The 26,817-nt window shown below is 49.7% G+C and overlaps 1 long non-coding RNA gene across 5 annotated transcripts; it reads left to right on the plus strand.

Annotated features, from left to right (window-relative positions):
- The first annotated feature begins 3,771 nt into the window (after positions 1 to 3,771).
- LOC106112839 (uncharacterized) lies at positions 3,772 to 25,436 on the plus strand. 5 transcript variants are annotated; one of them, XR_008745702.1, is made up of 5 exons: positions 3,772 to 4,094; positions 10,456 to 10,555; positions 13,211 to 14,363; positions 19,810 to 19,907; positions 21,850 to 25,436. It is a non-coding gene; the product is annotated as an uncharacterized LOC106112839 (long non-coding RNA). The 5 variants fall into 5 exon arrangements; XR_008745701.1 differs by having other exon boundaries at positions 19,813 to 19,907; XR_008745705.1 differs by having other exon boundaries at positions 13,211 to 14,113.
- Positions 25,437 to 26,817: the final 1,381 nt, after the last annotated feature.

A 26,817-nucleotide genomic window follows, 5' to 3' on the forward strand; every position in this document is an offset into this window, starting at 1 on the left:
ATGAACAAGGTGACCCACCTAGTGGATGAGGGAAAGGCTGTGCATGTTGTCTACCAGGACCTTAGTAAAGTCTTGGACACCATCTCCCACAGCATTCTCCTGGAGAAATGAGCTGCTTATGGCTTGGATGGGTGTACTCTACACTGGGTAAAACACTGGCTGGGTGGCCGAGCCCAAAGAGGGATGATGAACGGAGTTACATCCAGCTGGCAGCTGGTCACAGGTGGTGTTCCACAGGGCTCAGCACTGGGGCCAGTCCTGTTTATTATCTTCACCAACTATCTGAACGAGGGGATTGGCTGCACCCTCAGTAAGTTTGCAGATGACACCAAGCTGGGGGGAGTGTTGAACTGCACAATAAGGGTCAGCAGGCTCTACAGAAGGATCTGGACAGGCTGGACTGATGGGCTGAGGCCAACTGTATGAAGTTCAACAAGGAGAAGTGTCGGGTCCTGCGCTTGGGGCACAAGGGCCCCACGCAATGCTACAGGCTTAGGGAAGAGTGGCTGGAAAGCTGCCCAGCCAAAAAGGACCCGGGGGTGCTGGCTGGCGGCTGGCTGAACATGAACCAGCAGGGTGCCCAGGGGGCCAAGAAGGCCAACAGCTTCCTGGCTTGTGTCTGAAAGATTGTGGCCAGCAGGACCAGGACAGCGATCGTCCCCCGTACTCAGCACCAGTGGGCTGCACCTCAGATACTGTGTTCAGGTCTGGGCCCCTCACTGCAAGAAAGACACTGAGGGGCTGCAGCGTGTCCAGAGACGGGCAATGGAGCTGGTGAAGGGTCTGGAGCACAAGTCTGATGAGGAGCGGCTGTGGGAACTGGGGTTGTTTAGTCTGGAGAAAAGGAGGTTCAGGGAGGACCTTATTCCTCTCTACAGCTACCTGAAAGGAGGCTGTAGTGAGGTGGGAGCTGGTCTCCTTTCCCACATAAATATTAACAGGACAAGAGGAAGCCTCTTCAAGTTGCACCAGGTTAAGTTCAGACTGGTTATTATGAAAAATTTCTTCACTGAAAGGGTGGTCAAGCCTTGGAACAGGTGCCCAGGGATGTCATGGAATCACCTTGCCTGGCCATGTTTAAAAAATGTGTAGATGTGGTTCTTGGGGACATGGTTTAGTGGTGGACTTGGCAGTCCTGGATTAATGGTTGGACTTGATCATCTTAAAGGTCTTTGCCAATGTAAGTGATTCCATGAAAAGTCATCACTTACACTAAAAACTAGGTGTAGGTAGCATACACCTGGTAATTTTCTGTCACTCTACTGCTGCTTCTGCTTGCTTGTCTCTCCTTGGTGCTCACCTGCATCTCTGCTCTGATGTGGGAGCTGTGGAAAGGTGCTGCCATCTACCTAGCCCAGGCGGTCTGCTCCTCAGCTCTGTCCTCTGTCAGAAAGCATCATCACCTGTCCTGCCTCCGGAGACACCTTCTCTAGTGGCAGAGGTATGAGCTTTCACCTACATACACACCCACCACAAAAAAAAAAACCAAAACCAAATCAAAACAAAACAAAAAAAACCACCACAATTACAGCTGTGTTTGTTAGAGAGCAACCGCGGGGGCCGGGGGGGGTGGGTGGGGGGGTGGGGAGGGGCGTGCAGTTAGAACTGGATTTCTCAGGGAGTTACAAAACAAAAGCAAAGCTGACACGACACAAAGGGAAGACGGTGCATAGGGATGCTGAGAGACCTTGCACAACACACAAGAAATCATTGTCAGAATCTATTTTCTACTGAACTCAAAATTTAAAATAATATCACACTTTGCAACACTAAGGGCAGTCTAATGGTCTTGAGTGTTTCTTTCCAACCTCCCACCATGTGCAGCATGCTGTTCAACCCCCTCAGCCTGAATGCCTTTTTTTCCCCCTTTTTTATGACACAGTAACTTCTCTGGTTCTGAGGTGGTGTCTAAAGTACAGCTATCTTTTACAGACAGGTTGGTTTAGTTCAAAGAATGTTTAGACTGGACTGAATCTGCTTCTATTTCTGGAAATCATCAGTCCTGTTCATACAGCCTGGAAAAAAAATGAACAGAAATACTTTGGGCCTGCAGAAACTGGAAAACATTTGAGTAAAGGTTTAGTGGGGAAATCATTATCTGTGGGGCACCCAGGTGAGTGAGTCAGCTGCAGGAAAGTGGCTCTGTCCACAGAACGGCCTCTTCTGTCTCAGTCCTGTCAGAATCTCGGGGGCAAGAAGTACAATGCAGAGTGAAGAATCTGGACTGCTCTATGGAATGTGATTGTACACAGCACACATGATGCACTGGAAATGTATTCCTTTAAACTTTGAGTTAAAGAAGGGGTATGGTTGGTTGCTTTGTGAACAGCCGACACTCTAAAGATGCACTCATCTAATTGCTAGTTGTATTAAATCTATCATGTTTCTATTTCTGCATTTAAAAACCCTATGTAATTACTTATAAATGAAATGGGAAAACACCATCTCAAACATGGTGTATGAGGTTCTTTTGGGGAGAGATATATGACAAAAAAAACCCAACCTGTGTGAGATATGACACATGCATGCTATACTTACAATGGTCAGTGCTCATATAAACCCCGAAAAGAAAATCTACTTTTTAATGATGCAAAATAGCTTCCAGTGCATAGCTTGAGATGCAAGCCTCTGCTTCCACAGTCTGCTCCCTCTTCAACTGTTTATGGTTAACATGAGGTTGCACAGGCTTTGCTAGCTGCAAGTCAGGGAAACAAAACCATCAAACAGCTAGTGCCTTCTTTTACGGGCTCCATTCAGCTTTCATTAAAATCAGTGGGAAAATCTTCTACTGCCTTTATTCTGACTGACGATTGTACAGAGCATCTGAATCGACTTGCAGACAAAGCGATGCCCCGTGCAGCAGCATGTATCCGCATGCACCACCGTTTCACCACACTGTTCCTTTCCCACAGCCCATGCAGTGGATGTGACCCCACACATAGTGAAACCAGTCTGCAAGGGTTCCCTGCGCTCTGCAACGCTGTACGTCAGGTGTGGACACGGGCAAAGTCAGCTTCTTCACTGGCCTTGGGACGTTGTGGCCACGTAGTTGAGGGAAGTATTTCCAGGAGGATCTCACCAGGAGGCTGGGACCTCATTGGAAGGAAAGCCAAGCAACTGACAGAGAACCGGTGCTCTTTGCCAATCTATAGATCATAAAGTTAAAAAACCCCAAACCCCTGCCTTTTTAAAGTGCCCTATTTTGACTCCGTCACATTTGATACAGGGTTTAAAAATTGCTGGAAATCTCCTACGAGCCTCATGCTAAGGAAAGTATATGCTTAGGAGTCTCAGAACAACGGGTTCCCTCAGGAGCCCGGGTGCCCAGGGCAGCTGGCACAGGGCAGGGCAGGAGCTCTGAAAAGAGCCTGTGAACTGAAAATAAAAGTCAAGCAGCACTGCATGCCGCTCCCGTGAGCTGCCCTCCCGTGCACTATAGCTTACGCGAATTAAGGCCCAGAAAGGTCAGTGTTTCTGTTGCTTGTAGCCTTATCCACGCCCTTTGTCAGTGTAACCGTAAGAAAGTGACCCTCAGTGGCCGCGAGTGTGGCGGCTGGCCTTCCTGCGCTGCCTCACGGCGTGTCCCTGCCGAGACCCCCCGCGAGCCCCCGGAGCCCCGCGGTGGGTGGGCCGAGGTGCCGCTCAAGGCTGCCAGTAGGGACGATGAAGGTCCACAGGACGCCATGGCTAGAATTGGCCAGCAGGGGGCGCGGGCGCCCCACCGCTAGGCGAGGGGGCGGGCCCGTCGGCGGGGCGGTCCTTCCTGCTGCCTTCCGTTTAACGGCTGCCCCGCGCGCAAGGCCCGGTCGGTACGTGTGGAGTTCGGGCTGCGTGAGGTAAACGGGGTCGTGAAGCGCCTCTTTGCGGTCCCGTGGCCCCGCTGCAGTCCTGTGTGGGAGGTCCACCCCTGGCTGCTGCCGCTGCCTTGGGCTGCTGGAGGCCGCTGCCGCGGTCCGGCCGTCGTCAGCCGTCCCCTCAGCATCTGCGGCCGCCAGCGCCTGGGGACGCCTCGGGGCCTCGCGGTGCTTGGGCCTCGCCCGTGGAGGGGCCGTCTCGGAGAGCTGCGTAGCTGGGGCCGCGGCCCACAGCGCTGGGTGAGCCCGGGCCTTGGGGTGACGAGTCACAGCGGGGACGAGTCACAGCTCCGGGCCCTTCTCTTGCTTAAAGAATAGCAATGGGTGGGAGGGCGTCCCTGCCTGCCTGCGCAGGGGTTGGAAGGAGGGGCTGGGGAAACTGGAGCTGGGAGCGGGAGATGCTTCCTCGGGGTCCTGCTGAAGAGCCAGCGGTTTGGCCAGGTGGCTCTCCTGGACAGTGGTTTGGCACGTACAGTGACACAGGTAACCATGGGGTGGCTGCCGGTGGTCTGTGGGTCCATCAGAGAAGCCCTGCTCAGGTATGGCTCACTTAGCCAAACAACTGACAGATGCAGGTCTATTCCTGATCATTTTCAGGCCACTTGAAAACATCGTGGCCAGGTATGTTTTCTGTGGAGAGGTGACAGATCTGTAGTCTGGAAGGTCTTTGGGTGGGGTGGTATTTTTTGCCTTAAAACTCTCAGCCTGTCTCGTGTCGTCTCATAAAATGTTGCAGTGAGTCCTGTGACTGCAGCAAATGGCTTGGTCCAGGGTTTTCTGGTAGATAATTTCTGAAAGCATGCATGTGTAGGGATGGGGAGGTTTGTGTAGGTTTATGGAGCTGCCTGTGCTTTTGTGTTAATGTAAATCTGCTGCAGGCTGCTTGTGTCAGAAAGCATTTGGCGCGTGGTTGTGACAGCGTAACAAATGTATTGGCTCCTAATGTGGTATATATGTACTGTGAACTTCTTCCTACATCTTCCTGGTTGTCTGTGTAAATCTAGCTGGATATTTTTTGCATAGTGGTGAAGCCTATCAACTTGAATGAAAAAGAGCAGGAGAGCAATAAAGAGAGGTGATCCACTTGCTGAAGCTCCTTGGAAACCAGTGTTCTTTGGTTTTATTTTTACAGAGTATGTGGCTGGGGTCAGTGGTGTGGTTTAATTCTTGAAGGCTTATAGGAATGAATTTTCTCTCTGGACTTTAGCTCTTACTGCTTTGTGGGCTGAATTTCTTAGGCTGTCCTCAAGAACCGTTTAGCCCAGTTTCTCTTGATCAGGGTGTGTTAGATGATACCACCCTCAACTTTCCTACTAAAAAGCTGCTAGCCTTTGCCCTTAGGAAGAGCTGTGCTTCTACAAGCCCCACGTGTTGTGTTTCAGAGGGAACTGGGAACAGCAGGGTACTGTCAGAAAGGCTGCTAGGAGGGGTCTGCTAGAACTGCACTGGGGCTGAAGCAGGTAGCCCGGAAGGGGCTGCTTTGGTCTGGGGGTTGTGGGGAAGAGGAAAGAGGGGTACATGCTCCCTGGTGTGGGAGGAAGCCCATCTCTGCAGTCAGCCAGCTGAGGTAACCTGCCCCACAGTTATGGGTGGTCTTGCAGCTCCAGGGACACAGGAGCTAGCAGAGTTCTGCTGCTGCCAGGATAGAGATAAACAGAATTATTTTCCTGCCTTTAAAGCTTCTCTGATCCTTCAAATAACTTTCTGATGTGTGATTTAGAAACTAGTTTTAGCTTGGTAACATAGCAGGAATAACGCTAACTTTCATTTACCAGAAGTGATACCTATTTTCATTTCATTGAGTTGAAGGAGAATTTTAAAGGAGCAGTGAAGACTGCTCTGGAAACTTGTCAGGGTTGGGATATGTCAAATGTTGCTAGCAGTGCTTTCAAAAAATTATTCTTGTGTCCCAGTTCCCAACAAGCTGACTATACCTGTGTAACAGCTGACTAGTGTTTCTTCCTGCTCTGTTTGCAGATAACAGAAGCTGCCTGGTGTCTGAGTGCTTAAATGGGTATGGTTGGGATTGTGGTACACAAGTGCTGCTTTGAATCTTGGGTAGTGCCTGCGTGGTGGTGTGGGAACACTGTACCTGTCTGTAGCTAGATGTAGCATACCTATTTTCACTTGATGAACTCCAGCATTGGGAGTACCTTAAAGGTGCACTCACACAGGTGTGTAAGACTAGACTAGAGCTGTTGAAGTCCTTGCACCTTAGCTATGTTGCTGTGCTTGTTGCGTGCTCTCTTAAGACATGGTACTGCTTTTCAGGTTGCTCCTGGTCTGGCACAGTGTGTAAAATAAAACATTTCCTCACTATTCCTTTTTTGTCCAAGTACATAGGACCCAACTCGCTCATTCTTAACTGTTTCCCCAACTCATTATGTTCTGTAAGTAATCACACAGATTGAGTCACAGGGTGATATGAAACTATTTAAGAATATGGGTGGAGGGATTGAAATTGAGAAGGGGAGGGGAGATGAAAACAAACACTTTCTGCCTCATTTTTGGTGCTATTATCTGCTGATACCTGGAATAGTTTGTGGAATTAAGCACTTCTAATCCTGAGTGGTGGTCTGAACAGGTGTACCTTAAGGCAGTAGTTGGAACATTAGAAACTAAGCCAATCATTTGCTGGCAGGGTCAAGCTTTCCTTACTGCCTTTTGCTGGGCAGTGGCAGGCTGGGGTTCAACTCTCCTGAGCCTGAACCAGAGCTGAGTGAGTGGCAGAGGTGACATGGAGCCGTGAGACATGTGGGGTGGGTCCCTCTGCCACTGCTCCTCATTTCAGCCTTGTGCCATTTCAGCACAGCCCCAGCCCTTGCTCCTGCACAGTGGAGTGCCCTGGTGCTGTGGGTGGCTGGTGGGAGAAGCTGACAAAATGCAGCTGTGAGAAGCAGAGGCTGGAGAGATGTTGCTCACCAACACCCATGCCCTGGCCCCAAGAGCCCTGTTGGCTCTTCTTTGTCGGGGCTGTGGCAGGGAGCATGGTGGAGCTGAGCCAAGACCTCCTGGCCTGTGAGGAACATAGCCATGCCAGAGATTCCTTCTGCCAAGGCAGTGTGGGTGCTGTGGGATGCCCCACTCCCTCTCGCTCTACTAGTGCTTCTGCCTCTGTTCAAGCTTTCCTGGGCCACCGGGGACCCTTCCATGCACAGATGAGCAGCCAGGGCCATTTGCCATGGGGAGCAGGGGTTGGTTCTGGGGCCAGCTGGGCCCCTCTGGACTGGCAGAGGCCTGCCACAGCCAAATCCTGCTGGGGGCCCCAGGCCAGTTTCCTATGGCAGTGCCAGGTACTGTCAGGTCCTGGAGCACCTAAAATTCTAGGCGTCTGCCTGTGCTGGTCGTCTGTGGGTAAATTTCCTTGTTTCTGCCCCTCCTGACCTGTGTACTTGCACTGTGGGGAGGAAGGGCTTGGTCTGGGCTGTCCCTTGAACTGTGGAGATGTTTGATTGTAAGCAGAGAGTCTTCCGCACTTGCTAGCCAGAGACCAAGGAGACGTTGCTCCAGGGCCTGTAATAACTGGTGTGTGGTACCTGTCACGGAATACCACATGGTTGTGGCTGTGTTGCTCAGGTGTGACCCCCATGTTTTCTCAGAGGGTGATAGACTTTTACCTGTGCCACACTGACTAAACACTGGCTGTTTTACTTCCAGGGTGGATGGCAGGTCTCTGTTTTTGTGGCCAATGGTGTAGGTGATTCTGTTGTGGCCTGGATCAACTCAAGATGTTGGCACTGGTGCTTCAGAGGTGGAAGGTGGCTGATGGCAGGTAATCACAATCCAGCAGCTGCTGCACCCTTCCTTCTAAGAACAGCCAGCCTCTGCACCAGACGGGCCTGGTGACCCACTCGGGTGTAGTGGGACTAGCAGCTTGGCCAGATGCCTCTCTTCTGTGGGCCCCAGCACTAGAGACCAGAAAGAAACTGGGATGGGAAAAATCAAAGCATGACTTGAAAGCTAAACCCTCATGAGATGGTTTTCTAAAGGTCAGAGCTGAGCCTAAATGGACTGCAGCGATGATGTTGCTGCCTGGCTTGGTTGTGAGAGGGTGGCATCTTTGGGGTCAGCTCTGTTCCCAGCACAACTCGGGTGTTTGCTGTGGTGAGCAGAGGGAGAGCCCCCTGCAGTCCTAAGCATAGCTCCCTGGTCAGACTTGAGGCAATGAAATGTGTGCTTGATAGGCATTGCAGGCTTTGGGTCAGAATCTGGTATTGGCCTTTGAAGCTCCTCTTCAAAGTAGAGCATGGTTCTGATAAGCTGCATGTGTAGTTAATGCATACTGGCTGTCATCTTTTGTCTTTGCAAGCCTGCTGTCCCCAGTTTGTGCCAGAATCTTGAGCTGGGAGTCTGGCCCAGCTGCAATTTCTCCATTGGTTTGCAGACCTTGTCCCACAGGTTGAGGTTGGGGCAAGCTGCTGGAGGATTAACAACTTGCCCTGCTGAGCCAGGTGCTGTTCTCCAGATAGTTTGGATACTGCTTGAGGAGAAAGGGGTAAAGCATGTGCTGCCCCTGGCTCAGGGGGCATGGGGTGACTGTCAGTGTTGGCACAAAAGAAAACCTGAATGACCAGAGCCAGGTGATAGCCCTGACCTGCCTGACAGCACCAGGGCTGTGCCTACTGTGTGGCTTGCCCCTAGTCCCAGTTCCCAAGCAATTCGGTGTAGGATCTCCAAGGCACAGGGCTGGGGGTGGGTAGGGGTTCCCTGTCCCTATCTACAAGACATTTCATGCAGGGTTGGGTTTGAGAGGTGTGTCTTTCTAAGCCCTGAGAAACATCAGAGCATTGTTTTCTGGGCTTGAAACTCTCTTGGTATGTTTGGTTGAGGTCTCCAAACCAGAGGCTAGATACTGTTGTTCTGAAGGTCTTCAAAAACTGACAAAGTGCAGTGTTTTCAGAGCCTGAAAAGAGAGACTGCCCTGTGCATTTTGGGGCTCAACAGAAGAACAAGTGCTGTGTTTTCAAAACTTTAAAAGGGAGACTCGGTAATTTCTTTCTGTGTCTCAGAAATCTAAGACCAAATTGTGTGTTGTTGGGGCTTGGGAAATAAATTGAGCCCTTAGTCTCTGTCTCCCTGCATGAAAAACAAAGTGCTGTGGTTTTTGGGGTTCTGAAGCAGGGACTGAGCACTGCCTTTCTGAAGCTCAGAGAAAGACAGTCTTGTGTGTTTCCAGCACTTGAAAATGCAAGGCCGAGTGCAGTGTTTTCTGAACTCGGGAAAAAGCACCTGAAGTGCTTGCTGTATTTCTGGGACTTGGAAGCAGAGGCTCAGCTGGCCATTTTCGGCCCCCAAAACAGAGGTGTGCAGGGGTGGAAACTTGGGTCGCAACAGAACATTTGGAGACAGAGGGGGCTGGAGGGAGGCTGTTGGGGTCCTGGTGGATGAGAGGGGGTTGGGCAAGGCCTAGTTGCTCAAAGGGAGGCCAGCACATGCTGAGCTAAATTACATGTCTGAGATTGCCTTTTCCCTCAGAGACTCTTTTCATGTGTAACACTTTTTTTTCAAGGTGTGCATGGCCACCAGAATAGTTAGTCAATATATAGACTAAATGGCAGTTCACATTCACATACAAGTTATGACTTATTGATTTATGATCTTGCCAAAAGTCCAGATTGCTGCAATTATCTGGAGCTTTAATTGTCTTGTAACAAGAGGGAGCATGCAGCAATTGAAATGTATATGAGTTGCTGCTTCACGTAACTTGAGCTGGAACAAGATGGAGCATCCATCAGCTGGAAGAGCTGGAGCTGAAATTAGCAGAGACAGAAACAAGTTGGAGCATCTCTGAGCTGCAGCTGCAATTGAAACAAGCATGAGTAAAACATGCTGGAGTGTCCATCAGCAGGAGCAGTAAGAAGCAGGAGCTTCAACAAGGTGGAGCTTGAAGTACCTGAACCTGAAAGAAGTTGGAGCATCCATGAGCCAAACCTGTATGAAGCTTGAGCTGAAATGGAAACAAGCTGGAGTGAAGCAAACTGGAATGTAGATCAGCAGGAGCATCTCACTGCTGTGAAGAGCTGGAACTGAGATTACCTGAACAGCTCTGGCTCCTGCTGCTTGCTTCCTGCAATATAGAGCTGAAGCTGGAAGAAGCAGGAACTGAAATTACCTGGGGTGGTGATGCACTAGAGTGTCCATGAGGTAGAAGTATAAGAAGCTGGAGCTGCCATACAGCTACATTAGCTAGAGCTGTAACAAACTGTGGTGTCCATCAGTGACCTGTGTTCCTAGTGCAGTTGGAGTAGCATCCACAATCTGTAGCCTCTGGGTTAGCTAGAGCCAAGCTTACCCACAGCTGTAACAGGAAGGAGCATCTGTAAGAAATGCTTCCTGGCTGGATCTGAAATTACCTGGAGTCAAAGCATCCATCAGCCAGGGTGTCCCATCAATCAGATTTGTATTTTGAGGCTGTCCCCAACAAGGAGCTCTTCCCAGTCCAGCAGGAAGGCCTGTTGTCCTTACATGAGTGGGGAGCCTTGCCTCTTCCCCTCCAGCTCCCCTGGGGCAGCCACGCTGTGAGGGGGTGCAGGCAAGGCAGTGTCGGCATCTCCTCTGTATCTGCAAAAAGGGAGTGAAACTGAAATCTTGCTTTTGGCAGAGGCTGCCCAGTACCACACATGGGAGGTGAGGAGGAAGAAATGACAATGGGAGAGCTTGGGCCTCAACCAGAAAAAAACATATTCTTCACCACAGAGCAGGTGAGAATGTGCACTTCCCTGAAACCTTCCTGCTCAGTGAGGAGCACTTCAGGCATTTACAACATCTAACAATACTGGGGATGAGGCTGGGCTGTTCCATCCAGAGCATGGCCTGGCACAGCACTTGCCCCTCTCTGGCTTCCACCCTCACCCTGCCCGGGAGTGGGACTGGGGGAGCTGCAGGCTGCGCTTCACATCCTGCTAGATGTCGTAGCCACGTCCAGTGCTAAACATCAAATAAAGCTGAACCAAGCCACGTGGGTTTCAGGAGGGGCCCAGAACAGCCAGGAACTCCAGGGGGAGCAGGACAGGGCTGTCCTAGTATAGCTGTGTAGAGAGTCATGCCAGAACTTGCTGGGTGCAGGCTCGGTGGTCGCTGATGGTGTGGGGAGAAGCTGCCCTGGGACCGGACTGACGCAGGAGCTTCTCTCTGCTTCCTTGCAGTGACCTGTCCCAGAACTGTGGGGCACAGCCCCAGTCCTTGGCCTGGTCCTGCTGCAGCCAGGGCCCCTGCCTGGTAGTGTTGCTGGTGCAGATGCAAACTGCCCTGCAGCAGGACATTTAACACCACCAGAACCTGAAAGCAAAAATGTTTTCTTTCCAAGCAACAGCCATGCACAACAGAGATGAGAGATGCAGCCTTGACCCTGCTGCAGCCTGGGAGTGGTGCCAGCCCCAAACCACCCCACAACAGGAATGGCACCACCACCAGAAACCACAAGCATGGCATGTTTTTCTCCTCAAGCACAGACAGGCACAGCTTTCTCAGCATGTGTATATTTGGGATGCTTCCAAGGTGCCTGACCCTCCCAGAAGCCCCTAGAACATGGCACAGCTGCTTGCCTGCCTATTTTAGAGCACTTGCTGAATGTTTTTCTCCCATGTTGGTGTCCCCTGGCACTGCCTGTGTTGGAGTCGTGCTTCGTGCCCTGGCCCAGGCTGAGCTTTTCTGCTGCTTGGCTGCCCTCTGCACCATTGCTTGTGCTGAAGAAACCAGTCATGAAGAAGCAGCTGCAGCATCATGGCTGGGAGGACAAAGCTCTTGCTTGAGCAGGAGCTCCTGGCCCTGGTGCCAGGGCCATGCTATGGCAAGCCAAGAAGCAGTGTTGTGCCTTATTACTCCAGAGTGGCCAAGGATCATGGCAAGTTTCAACAAGGACCTGCCTGCCAGTCAGACACAGTGGTAATAGCTGGATGCTTGGCACCACTGAAACACAGCTAACAAACTGCATTATGGAGAGCCCAGAGCTGCCCATCCAAAATATCCCTCAGTGGGAGCTCCCTGTGCCCGGAGGTGTCTGGTGCCAACACCCCTTCTCAGAGACACTAAGTGTCATAAGAGTAAGGAGCCTGGCCAGGATGTCCCTGCTCTGCTCCCCCAGCCATCCCCAACCTCAGCTGCACAGAGATTGCTGCCAGCAGCTGGGACTTGGCTGCTCTCTTTGTGGCTGCTCCCTGCAGGCAAGAAAACCCATCACCGAGAGTAAAGACCAGTTTTGAAGATGTTCCCTCCCCTCCCACACTGCTCTTGCTACTGCAGGCTGAGGCTGTTTTGTGTATACTTTACCAGTTTCCTCAACCATGTGCTGGGCTCATCCATGAGGTGCCCTGGCAAGGACAGGAGTGATGCTGGGTCACTATTTGGTTCCCTTCTTTGTCTGGGAATGTGTATTCACCCTCCAGGCAGGTGCCAGCTGTAGGGGACCTGTGCTGTGGAGCAGATATGAGGCCCCATCCTGCTTTCTGGTGGAGTTGTCCAGGGATGGCAGAGCAGTCTGGGCTCCTGGCATGACCCAGGGATGGCAGCCTATTTCCTGTGCCTGCCTGGGAGCCACAGTCTGAGATACACCTGTGTGTGGGGAATGCTTGTACTCACTGCTGGGCCCTGGCTGCCAGAAGGCCTTGTCCATCCCCTCCAGGTGCCCAAGGCCTCTCCGCATGCACAGTCTTCCCATGGTGACAGCTGAGAAGAGAAATATTTTAATGTCTCAGACAACGGCCCTTATGTCATCAACCCCTAATCAGTGCTGAAAAAAAAGCAAAGGGGAGGTGTGAGGTTAAATATATGAAGGGTTGAGAGAAGGATCACGGAGAACAAAATATTCCAGCCAAACAAACAGATGACTTACCTAATGTTAACCCTACCTGTAACATGTGACTAACTGATGCCTTCAAACCACTGTTGCTTTCAAGTTTCAAACAAAAAATGAGATGACATTGAAAACCATTGCATAAATACAAGAACTGCTAAATTCGGTTAAAGTACCAGGTTTATGTGTTTCAGAAGAAGGAACCCTGCAGATATGAACCAGCACAGGGGACTGGAAAACAGTCATTGAAAAAGATGAGCTAGGCAGCAGGTTGAAGTACAGGAATGAATGTGCTGTTTGTAGGCCCCATTCTAACCCAGGACACCTACAGAGAGGTAATGTAAATCACTACCGGTCACCCTCTTAGCTGCTCTTGTCTGCCTTCCATTGCACAGATGCCGTCATCTGTGCTGGCTGTGTGCAGCTCACAGGTCTGTGGTGCTCGGCTTTGCTTCAGCTGCTCCGGTTGTCTCATCCTGTGTGAAATAAGAAAGGAAATGAATGTCATCTGCAACATGGAAAGGGAAAAGTATAACACTTTTTTTTTTTTTTTTTCTTTCCACAGGTGAACTGCCATGGCTGCAAGTCCATCTTAAAGGCAAAAGAAAATGTTTATCCAAGGTGATGAGCACAAGATCCAAGCTACTTCTGCCTCCTCAGCAAAGCGCCATTTCCTGTGGCAGGGAGGGTGGCAGCTGCTCTTACTGACTGTCCTCCTGAAAGCAGCAAGCATGATTGACTGCTGCTATATTGGGCAGTATAAAGAATTAAGGGGATCAATCACTGGGACAGTTTCTGTGCCTGGGTGCCAGGAGCGATGCCAAGATGCTCTCTGATGTCAACTCAACATGCTGCACCTCAATGAAAGTGAATGTGACTTGAACCGAACAAAGCCCTCTGGCTCTGGGGGATGGGGTGGCCACAACGCTGAGCCATCCAGAGGAAATACCTGATTTTGGGATTGCCTAAAATCAAGCTGCAATTGCATCCCATGGGGGATGTCAAACATCGCTGGAGGAGAAGTATTAAGCCTGGAAACACATTGCCAGCCTGACTGTGGTTCATACAGAGTGCAGCTGTGAGCAGTTGAAGCAGCCACTGCCCAGCCCTAGCCAGTGGTGCAGGAAGCAACAATGTGAATCTCTGCTTGAGCAGAACCATCACACCCTGCAGGAGCACCAGCAAGTGTATCGAGTGGGCAGAGACCTGAGCCCCAGCTGTTTGCTTTAGGCACAGGACCTGTAATGGAGCCTCCCATAAGAATGCTGCAGCACTCTCACCTTCCTGCCCAACCAGCTGCATATGTCCAATTGCATCGTTAGTGGCACCGATGGATCTGCAGTGCAATGTGTGTCCCACCGCATGTTTTTGTGCTGGCATTGTTACCATGAACAGTAACCTGTAGGACCAAGAAAAAGCACCGGGAGGTCCAAGTGACTGACAGACCAGATGATGTCCCCAGCAGCGGGTACAAGGAGTTGGTGTTTCTAACAGCACAAGCACCTCCTTGGCCAAAGCCCATTATCATGACAGCAATGGGCAGTGATGCAGCATCCCCCAACTGTGTTGGCCAGTGGATTCCCAAGCAGTGAGAGAAACCGAGAAGTGAGGAGCAGGTGCTGGGCCTCAACCAGAGCCCAAAAAAGCCAAGGGTCACCTCATCACAGCTACCAACCCCCACATGAACCTGCCCCAGCAGGGGTTGTGTTTCTGTCACTGTATGTGTAGTTCCTCTGGCCCTGGGGCTTGCATCGGGGGGGCGTCTGGGTGCCAGGGCGGAGGATTAGACTGGGAAAAACGGGAAACCTACTACACCTTTCCCTCCAGCAGCTTACCGTGCTCAGCACCCTCATCTTATCTCTCCCCCAGGCTGCCTTCCTACAGCACAGCCCCATACCCAGAACAGTCCGGCCCGTGGCTCCCTGGGGATGCCCCTGCCTGAGGATACCGTGGGTCGTCCCCACGCGTGGCGGGGGGAAGATTTGCGGAGCGGAAAGGGAGGCGACAGCGGGCGGGGACCGTCGGCATGACTGGGTCATGCCCTGTTCCGAGGCTCTGCGCTCGTACTCGGCTCTCCCCGGTTCGGGGGTGGGACGGGGCCGGACGCACCGCGGAAGCCCCGGGACGGCTCTTTGTGGGCGGGTGGAGAACAGCACTTGGCCCCCGGCAGGTGGGGCCCGGCACGGAGCAGCAGAGCGCGTCGCAGGGCCGAGAACAGGCTCCGATGCTCCTGCGGGAGAAAAGCGGCGTCCGGAACCGGGGGGCGGGCGAGAGGGCTGCTGCCCCGGCCCGGGGCGCTTCCCGAGCGGCAGGGCGTGCTGGGGCCGGGGTAGTTGCCCGGTTCTGTTCCGCTTTGTGCCGCGCCGGGGCAGGGGGGAGGCGGCGGGGCCGGGCGCGTTACGGGGCGGTGGGCGCGGTGGGTCGTGGATGTGGGCGGGTTCGGGCTCTGTCCTGGGTCTGGGGGGACAGAAGGGGCCCCCGGGCCGAGCGCTGCCCCCAGGGTCGTTGGCAGCTTTTGGGGCTGCGGCTCGGGGAAGTAGGGGCCGCTCCATCTGGCTTTTAGCTGCTGTTCAGGGCGGGGAGGGACAGTCTTTGCCGTTCCTGGCGCGGATCGGGCACCTTGCAGTGCCAGGCGGGTCCCTGTGCCCGCACGCCGGGGAAGGGCCCCGGCTGCAGCCGCCGGCGCTTGCTGGAGGCGGCCCGGGCCGCCCTCCCGGCGTGGCTGGGCGGTGCTGGTGATACCGGAAAAGTAAAGCTTGAAATGGCAGTAGTAAGTCGAGTTCATGCCTGTGCTGGTGCTGCCTGGGGCAGAGCCTTCCGCAGTGCCCTAGCACTCCTCCAAAGTGCATGTGGGGCCCTGGAGGTGCAGGGTTGTGGGGTGGCTACATGCTCTGACCCCTCCTTCAGCATTGCACGTGGGGACTGCAAAGGGGGTCAGAGAGCAAACAGGGTGAGCTGTTTTGGGGGTTGAGAATGGAGACCAGGTCTTTTGTTCCTGGGGCTTGAAAACAGGTCCTGCACCTGATTTGGGGGCTCAGAAACAGCTGGAGTTGTGCATTTTCAGGACGTGACAGAAGGGTCTAAGTTGTGTGGTTTTGGGCTCGGGAACACAGGTCAAGGCCTGCATTTTGGGGACTTGGGAACAGGCTCAGCAGCTGAGGGTTTGGGCTCAAAAATGGGCACTAAAGCTGGTTTAGGGGCCAAATGCAGCAGCCAGCTTGGCTGTTTGTGTAGGTGGGAGGCCATTGGAGGCTGTGGGGGAAAGTAGGGGGTGGGCAGGGTGCATGGGTGCTCGCCAGAGGTGAGAGTCTGGTTGTGTTGGACCCTGAACTTCAGGAGGCCAGTGCACAGCAGGCCAAACAATGTCTGAGGTGGTCTCTGGGGGGAAGAGCACTTTTCAGACCCCCATGCCCTCTTCAAATCTAGCTTTTTGTATGCTGCTTAGAATAGTTATTAAGTAATTAATCATACAAACTGATTAATGTTTATACAATGCACGGCTCTGACATTTAATAGTAATAGTCAAGTTATGATAGGGATTGATTTACGACCTTGTCAAAAGCCCAGGCTGTTTGAAGTAGCTGGAGCTTGTAAGGAGAAGGAGCTGAAATCAGCTGGAGTGGTGTTGTAGAGCTGGGGCTTCCATTAGCCAGAACCATAGCAAGCCAGGAGCTAGAATGAGAAGGGGGGTCTGCTGTCTATAGTATTAGCCAGAGCCAAAATTCTGTGGCTGTAGTGAGCAGGAGCTGCAGTTAGCTGGAGTGTCTGTTCTCTGGAGCATCCATCAGTTGGACTATGCTCCCAGCATGGCTGAAGCATGACCAGGCACTGGCAGGGCTGTCCCCAGCAAGGAGCTCCTAGCAGCAGGGGAGTCATCTTTTCTGCCAAAAGGGAGCCCAGCTTCTTCCCTCAGGGATTAAATCCATGCGGTCTGCCCCTCTCTGTGCAGAGGGTCTCTCCAGGTCCCGTTCCTGAAGGTAGAAGTGAGTCCCCTGGCTCTCCTGGGGCAGCCCCGCTGTGAGGCACCATGGGCAAGACGGCAGCACAAGGCAGTCTTCTCCTTGGTCCCTGGCAAAGGTGCGAGAAACTGGCCAGAGCTCCTGGGGTGCACGGTCTAGCCCTACATGGCACCTCTGGCAGAACCCTCCACTCCGTTTTCACCTAGCCAATGGTGGGACAAACAGGTTCATGTTTTGCCTTTTCTTTTCCCAGTGTCACCTTCTGCATCACATGAAGAAAGTCTTGCATGGATTATTTCATTTGCTCGTCAGGTAGTTGCATGTATGGGGCTGGGGGAGTGCGAGAAATGTTTCTGAGTTCAGGGGCACTACAGATGCTCCACATTAATTCAGAGAAAAGGCAAATTTCCTGCCAGTGCAGAAAAGCTGATGAAAAATTTCAGCGCATGCCTCATTCCTAAATTGGTCCCTTAGTAGTTACAAATGTTTTCCTTTCAGGTAAAAGAGCAAACTTTCATCTATAATAAACTAAGACCTGCCTGTTACCCTTTTTAGGGTCAAATGTGTTTCTTCTGTTTCCTCGTACTAATTTTATGGGCAAGTTGGTTACAGCCTTTTATTTTAATATGCGTAACTAAATTTTTAGTAATACATGGTATCAGTATAGTTAATTTTTGAGCACTGAGATACCAGTAGAAATGTAATGAATGAAACATAATGAAAACTGATGTTTAAACTTGATTTTTTAAATTTATTTTTGTTAGAGTTGGCATTTTGTCATGGCTCAATCCACTGTTCCATGCAGCCTTCAATCTAGAACTTTTAGGTGAAAAAAGGTTTGTCCTTCCAAAAAAGCACTAGTAATTCATAGGATTGAGGTGTAGACCTGGAGAGTTATTTAAGTACAAGATTAGAATGAATTTCACTTAATGTTGCTGCTGTTTGCCTTCACTTTCATCAATTTCCCCATGGCTCCATCATGGCTGGGAGCTCTGAATGGTACTTTTCCAGTCTCAAACATTTTTCCCCCAAGAGAGGCTACATTTAAAAGTTAATTAGTTTCCTCACAAATGTGTAAGTCAATTATTAAAACCACAAATATGACACTGGTTTTACAGATCTGGACTATTTCTGAACGCATATTTGTCACATGCAAATGTCATTGGGATACCGTTCGTCTGCACTTCATGCTTTGATGAGATGATATGCTGAGACAGGCATGAACTCCAAAAGGAGCGGAAAAAAAGACATACAAGGTCACAGGGGTTTTTGTTTTGTGTGGTATGTAGTGTTTTTGTTGGTTGGTTGGGTTTTTTTGCAGGGGGTATATGGTGGGGTTTTGTTGGGGGGTTTTTGGGGGGGAGGGAGGGGTGGGGGGGAGTATTAAACAAAAAAAAGTGCAATGTTGACTGGTGCCAGCCTGCAGAGCTCTTGTGCTGTCTGACCTCTCCATTTCTTTTCTTTCAGTCCTCTTTCATGGCTGTAATTGTCATAATTTTAGAAGAGCAGTTATGTTATTTGCCTGTGTAAATGTGCTGGTAATACCAGGAGGGTAAATGCTTAAACCACTGGTGAATAACTTGGCTACAAGTAGAGTATCTGAAGGAAGCACAACAATAAAAGGAAACAAATAGCAAGTTTCCAAAAAATTGTGATTGTCAAACACATCAAAGTTCTGTTGGCAAATATTGTTTGGCAATGTGTTCAAGTGGCTATTTTTGGTAAACATAAATTTTCAGGATATTCAGGGTTTGCCACGATGAGAGACTGGACGCTGCTTGATGCAAGCAAATGTCAATTTATTGTATACAATCACAAGTTTATATATGTTATCAGAGGCCTTGCGCTTTAAACAGATTGGTTCTTTAAACTAAACATTACATACTAGGCAATCCCTAATTGAGTAACTACAAACAAAGGACTAAGTAAGTTTTTTCAGTCATCAATTAACAACAACGTGTTAATTCTCCTTGGCGCCATCTGTTCCTCATTCCCTTATCCTGTTATCTATTCACATTCCTTGGCCTCCTGAGGTTTGTAGCCGTCCTCCCAAGGTTTATGGCCGACAAGCTCCGGCACATCCCCGCTTATCAGTTGGACCGTACTTGGAGACTTGCCTCTCAGGCCTTGTCCCACAAGGGCTGTGTGTGGCAAAGCATGTCCCTCTGTTTATGTGTCCTGCTACATAAATAGCATCAATCAACAGCACGTCCAGCAGCAGGGCTATTTTTCCCTACACTCAGTATTGCCACAGTAGAGCTGTGATATTTAGACGTAACAAATGAGTTTAGGAATGGAAGGAGAATGCCTGTTTTCTGTAAGGGCTGTGAATGCTGACCCTTTTCTCTATTTGCTGCTTCCTGTGCACATAATAAAGCTGTTTCATTTTTCTCCCTTGTTTCTGGTCTAAAAATTTCAGAAGCTGTTGCTGTTGTGGGTGTGCAATTTGTGTTACTGCATTTTTGTAGAGTTCTAGTGATGGATCACTTCTGCTGTGGTGAAGTGTCAAGGTAGAGTTTTCAGCTTAAACCTTAGAAACTACATTCACTGAAATTGGTGTAGGTGAAACTGACCTGGCACATGCACCTGTGCTCACTGGGATGCTCGGTGTCTCCTCATTGAAACAGCAGGGTGTATGTGGACATGGTAGAGGTGTGCTCTGGGTCTGACAGCGTTCTGTTACTTTCACTGTTGCAAGATGGAGTAGAGTATGTGCCTGTTAAATCTAAGGACAGTCAAAAGTTGGGAGGAATGTTAAGCAGCTTTGGTGGCACAACTGCAGTCTTAAAAGATCTTGACTGTTTGGAGAAATGGCCTGAAAAAAATCATTCCTCTTGTGCAAGGAGGCAGTTCACAAGGACAGATGTGTTGCTGTACTCTTAAACAAAAATGTTCAACTTGGGGCATATAGGGTGAGGAAATCGTGTCTATACGTAGACTTGAGAAATTACATGTAAGTATCTGTCTGTCACCTGCGTGAAGCTATGGAAATGGTTCAAGTGAAATTGAAGCAGCCAATGAGTCAAATAAAGGCACAGTTGTCTAAAAAATGCAAAAGCTTTAGTGGCCTGTATCAACAACCATACTAAAGATGGTACAAAATAATTTTTCCTCCACTTGGTTGTAGTCTTCACAAACATTCATAAAAAAAGGAAGCTTTAGATTCCTACCCAGCTTTACATTGAAGTGTTTTTTCCTTTCTCAGCAGAATGTCAAGTGCCACCCTTTCACTGTGGTTGTCTTTCTTCTGCCATGAAAGTACAAGATGAATGGAAAGAATCTGTAGTGGTCTGCGATTACAAGGTATGTCTATGATGTGTGGCTGCATTTTTCCTAAGGTACTTGTAGTATGGATTTTAAAGTTGACATTAAGAATGTGCCAAATCTCCTTGTGTACTTTTCCTCTGAAATATTTTATCACCAAGAAAAAAAAATAAGGTCTGTCCTGGAGCATGTTATGCCTATGCAAAGCTTTATTCCCTCCATTTATTTTCTTTTCCTGAAAGCATAATCTTCTGTTTCTGTGTGATTACTATTAAATGATAATGTGAAAATGATTTTGTACTAAAAGAGGAAAGAAACTCTTCATAGGAGTTCAGATATTCAAGATGAAAGCTTTATGCTTTTTCAGTCAATAAGTTTTTTAAGTATAGTAGTACCCAAAAACCTTGCTGAGATAATAGCATGTGTACTAAAAGCAATCAAGGTCAAAGAAGAGACATGGACAAAACAGGACATATTGGCTTTGCCTGCCCATGTTTTCCAGGCTTTCCTGAGAAACATTAGCAGCCTTGTAATTAGTGATAGTGAGTCCTGAGGTGTTTTTGGTGAGTGATTGCTTCAATAATGTCTTTTTTTCCTTAACCTGCGATGTGTAATGTTTTACTTCAGTTGGAAAGAGATTTTCCACAATGGAAATCTTTCTCATTCAAAGAAGGTGCATTTTATGAACTTGACATCAGATTGGATCTTCAGAGACGATGTACTTGGCAGTAGAAATAAATCATCGGCCACAAGACTTTTCACTGTCTTAAAAAACCCCAAGAAAACTCAAGTCAGTTTCTTTCCAAAGACCCAAGTATAGCAGGTCTTCCAAAAGCTGATGACATCGCTGCTCTTTGGGTTCTCAGTCGTAACAGTTGAGATACAAAAACATATTCCTCTGCTTGCTTCACTGTAGCCAAAAGCATTAGCAAATCTACAAATCCTTTTTGATAGCCTTATGTATTGCAGCACTAGAGACCTGAATTTTTAAATTTCTTTTAAAAAATAAAACTATATGGGGGATCTCTTATCTCACTGATATTTTTTTTTTTAATTTCATTTATGAGGGGGAAAAATGTTATACTTGACAAACTGACTTGCATTGTTTAAACTAACTGCCAAGTAGCTGTAGCATACAATTTATTAGGTGTATTTAAGTAGTTAGGCATTTGTTCTAAATGTTTAAAAAGAGAGGCAACTGAATATTACGGGGTTTTTTCCCCAATATTTTGCTGGAATGCTCTAAAGTTCTTTCATTTCTGTCTTGCTTTCAATAGTGGCATTTCAGTAGCATCTGTCTCGGGCAGTGCAGCTGGCCAGATGTCCCTACCAATTATGTAATGCACAAAAAGCCCTTAGTCAAATTGTAACTATATTTTTGAGATAATTTGATGGTATTAATTCACAGCTATGCAAGTGAAGTTAATGCAAAAGAACATTGAATACTTTACCAGTGTAAGTATTTTTAGTGGATGCATATAAACATACACACCCCTTTTCATGTATATACATTGCCCTTTTATAAAGGGAATCAACTGAGATTTGTTAGGTTTACTTTTTAACGTTTTACACTTCACTTTCAGCTTTATTGACCAAGCAAGCAAGTTGTGCAGCACCGTGAGGGCTGTAGCTGTTGTGATGGATCTGTAAGCGTAGATTCTGATTACAGTACAACTTTGCCCTGCAGCCTCACGGGGGTATCTCCCTTCAGCAGTGCTGTAAGGAAGGATAAGACATTTCCTACACTGGCAAGAGTGTTTACTTTTGTGCTGACAATGTGTTCAATGTCAGTTAGTCTTAATACTGCGAGTTCAAATCACTCTAGCTTTTAAAGGTTGTGTTGTGTTTTGAACTGACCTGTTTACCTAGAATCCTTTAGCTGAACTACTATCCTATCCCTTATTTCAACTGAATTCCTCTACTTTATTGTGCGTAATTTTTTTAATATGCTGAAATGTAGTTCAGGATTTTTGTTTTTCAGATCTCATATTTCAAGCACCTCGTGATGCTCAATAAGATACCCTGCAGCCCAGGTTTGCCTGCTGGTTTTTAAGCACGCTGATGGTAAGGGGCCAGCCCTGTGGCCAGAGGCTCCTGGCTCTGTTTCCAGTGTGTGCCCCACAGCAAGGGCTGTCTGATGCAGAGTCTGGGGCTGACAGGGACTGGGGGCATTTGTTCTCCTGGGGAGCCTGTCCCACTGTGGAAATGGAGTGCGAATGTCACGGTGCAGAGCCTGAGTGAGGCACCATCCTAGGGTACACTGCCCCTGTGCCATGGGACAGCCACCAGCTTGTGAGATGGGGGCTGGGGGGGCTGCAATCGTTTTGGGAGCTGCGCCCCCCTTTATTTTTCTGGCAGAGCCCCTGCGGGGCGGGGGGTGGGGTGACGTTTACATACGTAAATAGCATTATTAAAGTAACAAGAGTAACAAGCTGCTGGTCAGGACAGTGTTCCTCATTTTGTGCCTTTTTTGGGGTGTGAATGAAAGGGGATGGGTTCTTGGGGGGTGACAATGTCATTTGGGGCACCCCAGTGTCACTGGAGGGATGACAATGTGGCGTAGGAGCAGCGGAATAAGGGATGTGGGGGGAGGGGTCACAGGGTGGGATCCCCTTTGTGGGACAGCCCAAAAATGCCGAAAATTCAGAGGGGGGTGGCCACCAAAAAAATTAAAAACTGTAAATAGGGGTGTAAGACATTGAAATAGAGAAAACTTTTCATTTTTATATATTGAAAAATAATATATGTGAAAGGATTTCAAAACAAAAACCTGTATCTGCTATATTATACAAAGGATTTTAGAATATAAAAAAGTAGAGATGTAAAGGCTTTTAAAATACAAAAAATAACTGTATATATAAATTAAGAAATAAAAGTCTTTAAAATGCAAAAAAAAACCCCTATATATATATGAAGGAATTTAAAATAGAAAAAAGTTTGAATAGACCTAAGTAAATACTGTATGTCATCTAAATAGAGATTATATATAATTTTAAACAGGTAACTAAGTCTAAAGAGATGTAATTGCAAGTAGATATCTAAGTCTAGAGAAGTCTAAAAAGATACTAGTGTCAAAATGTACGTCCAAACAGATAGCTAGTCTAAACAGATGTTCTGTATTGTAAGTAGACATCATGTAAGTAGTCATAGTCTTAACAGATATTCAAGTGTAAACATATATATTAAATAGGTATTTTCTGTGAAATATATGTGTAAATAAATAGATATTTAAGTGTAACTGCCTACCCTATATTTTTAAAATGCAAAGAAACCCTGTTTATAGAAAGGATGTAAAAACTTCTCTAAATATCTATCTATTGAAGATACAAAATTGCAAAAGTGCTTTCAAAAGCTGCCCCTTCTGCATTCTCCTTTTTCCCCTTTTCCCATCCCGATTTGGGGCCTATTCCCCTAAGTGTGGACTTTCCTCTGTGGGGCAATGCATGGCACAGAAATACCCTAAACCCCCTGATTCTGGGTCTGTGATGGGGGGTGGGCAGGAATTGGGGCGAGGGGGAGAGGAAATACCATTCTGAGGTTTCCAGGAAAGCTAAATCCACCTGGATTTGTGCAGCTGAAAAGCAAAAACCCCAACAAACTACCCCCTTTTTCATGCACAAAACCAAAAGCAAAATCACCAATTTTTATGTTGTAGAAAGGTGCCAGAAAACCCCAATTTTTTTATTTGTAAAAGCAAAAAACCTTAATTTTTATATTGTGGAAAAGTGAAAAAAAGCCAGTTTGGGGAAAATGCAGGGTAAATGCTGGCAGTTTGAGGGGCATCACTGGGGATTATCTGGTGTGTGTCAGTCATCCAGAGTGGATTATCCAGTTGTGGGTTATCCTAGGTGAGTTATCTGCTGTGGATTATCCCGGGTGGACCCCCTGGTGCAGGTCATCCCCACATATGTCCCACCGTTCATCTTTCTACCCACACAGACCCCCCTGTCTGTATGTGTCCATTAACTTCTGCTTCGTTTCTGTTTACTTCCTTGTCCCCCTCTGGTGTGTCCTTCCTCCCCCCCAAGTGCCTCCACCAAAGTGTCCCCCCATGGGAGGTTTTCCTGTGACACACCCCCCTCATCCTCGGTCCTCTCTTAAGTCCGTTCTTCCCCCCCTCCCCCCCTTCGCGTGTATTCGGCACCCTCCCCCCATAACCCCTCTGCTTTTGGCCCCCAGGGTACTCGCTGCGGCCTCTCACCTGCCCATTGTCCCCCACCCACTTCCCTTCACCCCACTCCCATTCCAGTCTCCTGCTATGTACTGGATTTGTGCTGGAAACGGTGTTGATAACCCGGGGATGAGCAGCGCCTTTGCGCAGCACCGAGGCCATTCGAGCTCCTCACACCATCCCGCCTGAGAGCAGGCTGGGGCGCACAGCAAGTCGGGACAGCTGATCTCAACTGACCAAAGGGATATTCCAAACTATACAATATCATATCAGTCGTAAATACCAGTTCAGTCATAAAACTGGGGGGAGAGATTGGCAGAGGGGGTGCTGCTCAGGGACTGGCTGGGCATCGGTCAGTGGGTTGTGAGCAACTGTGTTCATTTTTATGGCTTGTCTTTCTTGGGTTTTAGTTTTCTCTCGTTACTTTTTTTCCTTCTTCTTTTCAAGTCGTTGTTGGTTGTGGTTATTGAAGTGTTTTTATCTCAGCCCATGAGTTTTTTCACTTTTACCTTTCTGATTGACTCCCCCATCCCACCAGCGGGCGGGAAGTAAGCAAGTGGTTGTGTGCTGCGTAGTTGATGGCTGGGATTAAACCACAGCCTGAAGTTAGTTGCAAGCCCTGCCTTGCTAATGCTTTAGGCTCTCTGTGTTATTCCTGCCATCTCGATAGGCCATCCTTGTTTTTCATCACTGCTTTATAGCGCCTTTTGCTCCGTAGGCAGCAGTGCTTGGGCTGTGCAAGCATACCTGTCTCCCAGCAGTTTCTGCAACAACCATGCTGTCCGGCCTAGCCAGACTTGCAAGGCAGAATCACTGTAGGTTGTGCCGTGGCTGTTTCACTCTTCGGCTTTGGCAGCTTACTTCCCAGAGGCTGGGAGAAGGGAACCGTGGTCAGGTTTTAGCAGAAGAAGGTGTCGGTTGCAGGCAGACATGTATCGCTGTGCACAGCTGTTTGGCAGGTGTCTTGCTTGGTGAAGTAGAGGTGTATTTCTTGCCTTGCAACTCTTGATGCCAAAACAATCAAGGGTTCAAGTTACAAAAGCCTTTTGACATCCAGGTTGACAGATTTCTACCAGCACTGTGTTTCAGCTGTGTTGCCAGCTGAAAATGGCTTGCCGGCCAGAAGATACTTATTGGGTATAGAGGTGATTGTTTTATGGAGGCAGATTAGGCAGCCAAAGGAACCGAGCTGCCTGCCTGATACACTGGCAGAAGAGCCCATCTGGACTACCAAGTATTGCATGTTGCAGGCAGTGAAGTGCAAGTGGCAAAGCTTGGTGGCAGGAGCAGGAAGGAGTGCAGAGCCAAGATGGAACCTCCAGAGCTCTGTGGTTGTCTGCTGAGGACATCTAATATACCAACATGCCTCTGCTTTCCCTGCTTCATGTCTAATTACTTTGCAGGCTGGAGGACAGGACAGTAACTCGGTGCTGTGTCTCCTCCCTACAAGCTCTGCACCGGAAGCCTTCTGTGTATGCCGGAATGGGACAGCAGATTACTGATAGCAGAGAGGTGAGGAAAGGTGCAAACAACACAACAAAGCCCAAGAATCATTAGGCTCCCAGCTAATTTGCAGATCAGCCACTTGCATCTGGTCTGGTCTGCTCAGATGCGCTGTTTTGCGCTGAATTAGCAGGCCCACTTGCACAAAGCAGTTGTCAGTCTGGTCTCAGCAGCATTCAGGATGCCCACCTGAGTTGCCTTATTTTTTACGTCGTTGTTTTTTAAAACAAATATCTCTGGTATCTGTTGACTCACTGCTGTCACTTACAACTCTGATGATACACGCAGACGGATACAGCAATCGCGGGGGCTTACATGGGGACTGGGGAGGAGAACCTGCTTTACCGGTTCCCGGTGCTGCTGCTGCTGCTTCTCCTGAGGTAAAGAGGCGGGAGAGGCAGGGACTGCGACAGCCAGCAGAGCTGGAAAGCCGCCAAGGAGAAAGGACTGAAATGCTCAAGCCAGTGGGATGGGTTTTGGTACAGATGCAATGAATACTACGGCCTGGCCTGCCAGTGGGAAAGGGCGGAGAAATGCACACCCAGCTCAGTAAGTAGTGACCGTCAGTGGCCGGTGTAAACGGGGCTGCGACACCGGCCGCTGATGCGCTGCTGCCGCCCCGTGCCCAAGTGTCGGTACCGCAGCTCGGGAGCGCCGCCCGCGCACCGGCGCCCCCGTGCTCCGCGTTGTCGCCCGCGGGCAGTGGCGATGGGGTAGCGCGCTGCCCGCGGCGCTCGCTGCCGCCCCGGAGCGCGGAGCCGCAGCCCGGCGTTGGCGGCCGGCCCTGGCCCGGCGGCGCGGCTGGCGGTCGGTCGCAGCGGCGGCGGCAGAGGGCCGGCGGCCGGCGTGAGGCGAGCGAGCCCCTGCGGCGGGGGCGGCGGCGCGGGAAGCGTCAGTCCGCCGCTGCGGCAGGCTCCCGGTCCGCTGGGGGCGAGCCGGGTCCGGGCGGCCCCGGAGGTGCCGAGGGCTGAGGGGAGGGAAGAGGGGAAGGAGGCGGACGAGCGCCAGGGCGTAGACGCCAAGCGCCTCTCCAGGTCGCCAGAGACCCCTGAGCCTCAGCCGGCCACGCTCGCCCCGTGCAGCTGCGGCAGCTCTCAAGTGCTCTTGATCTTCCTTATCACGGGTGCCGTCAGCACCGGTGCGGGGAACGAGCGGCGTCTCCAAAAGCCCCCGCGGAGGGAGAGGATTGGGCCAGGGGCGAGCCACGGTCATAGAGCTCGCTGCTGCTTCCCTCCCCCCCTCCCCCAGAGGCCGTGCTGGAGGCGTGGTTGCCCA

This window comes from Falco peregrinus, chromosome 2 (assembly GCF_023634155.1).
Source record: "Falco peregrinus isolate bFalPer1 chromosome 2, bFalPer1.pri, whole genome shotgun sequence".
Classification (NCBI taxonomy): Eukaryota; Metazoa; Chordata; class Aves; order Falconiformes; family Falconidae; genus Falco; species Falco peregrinus.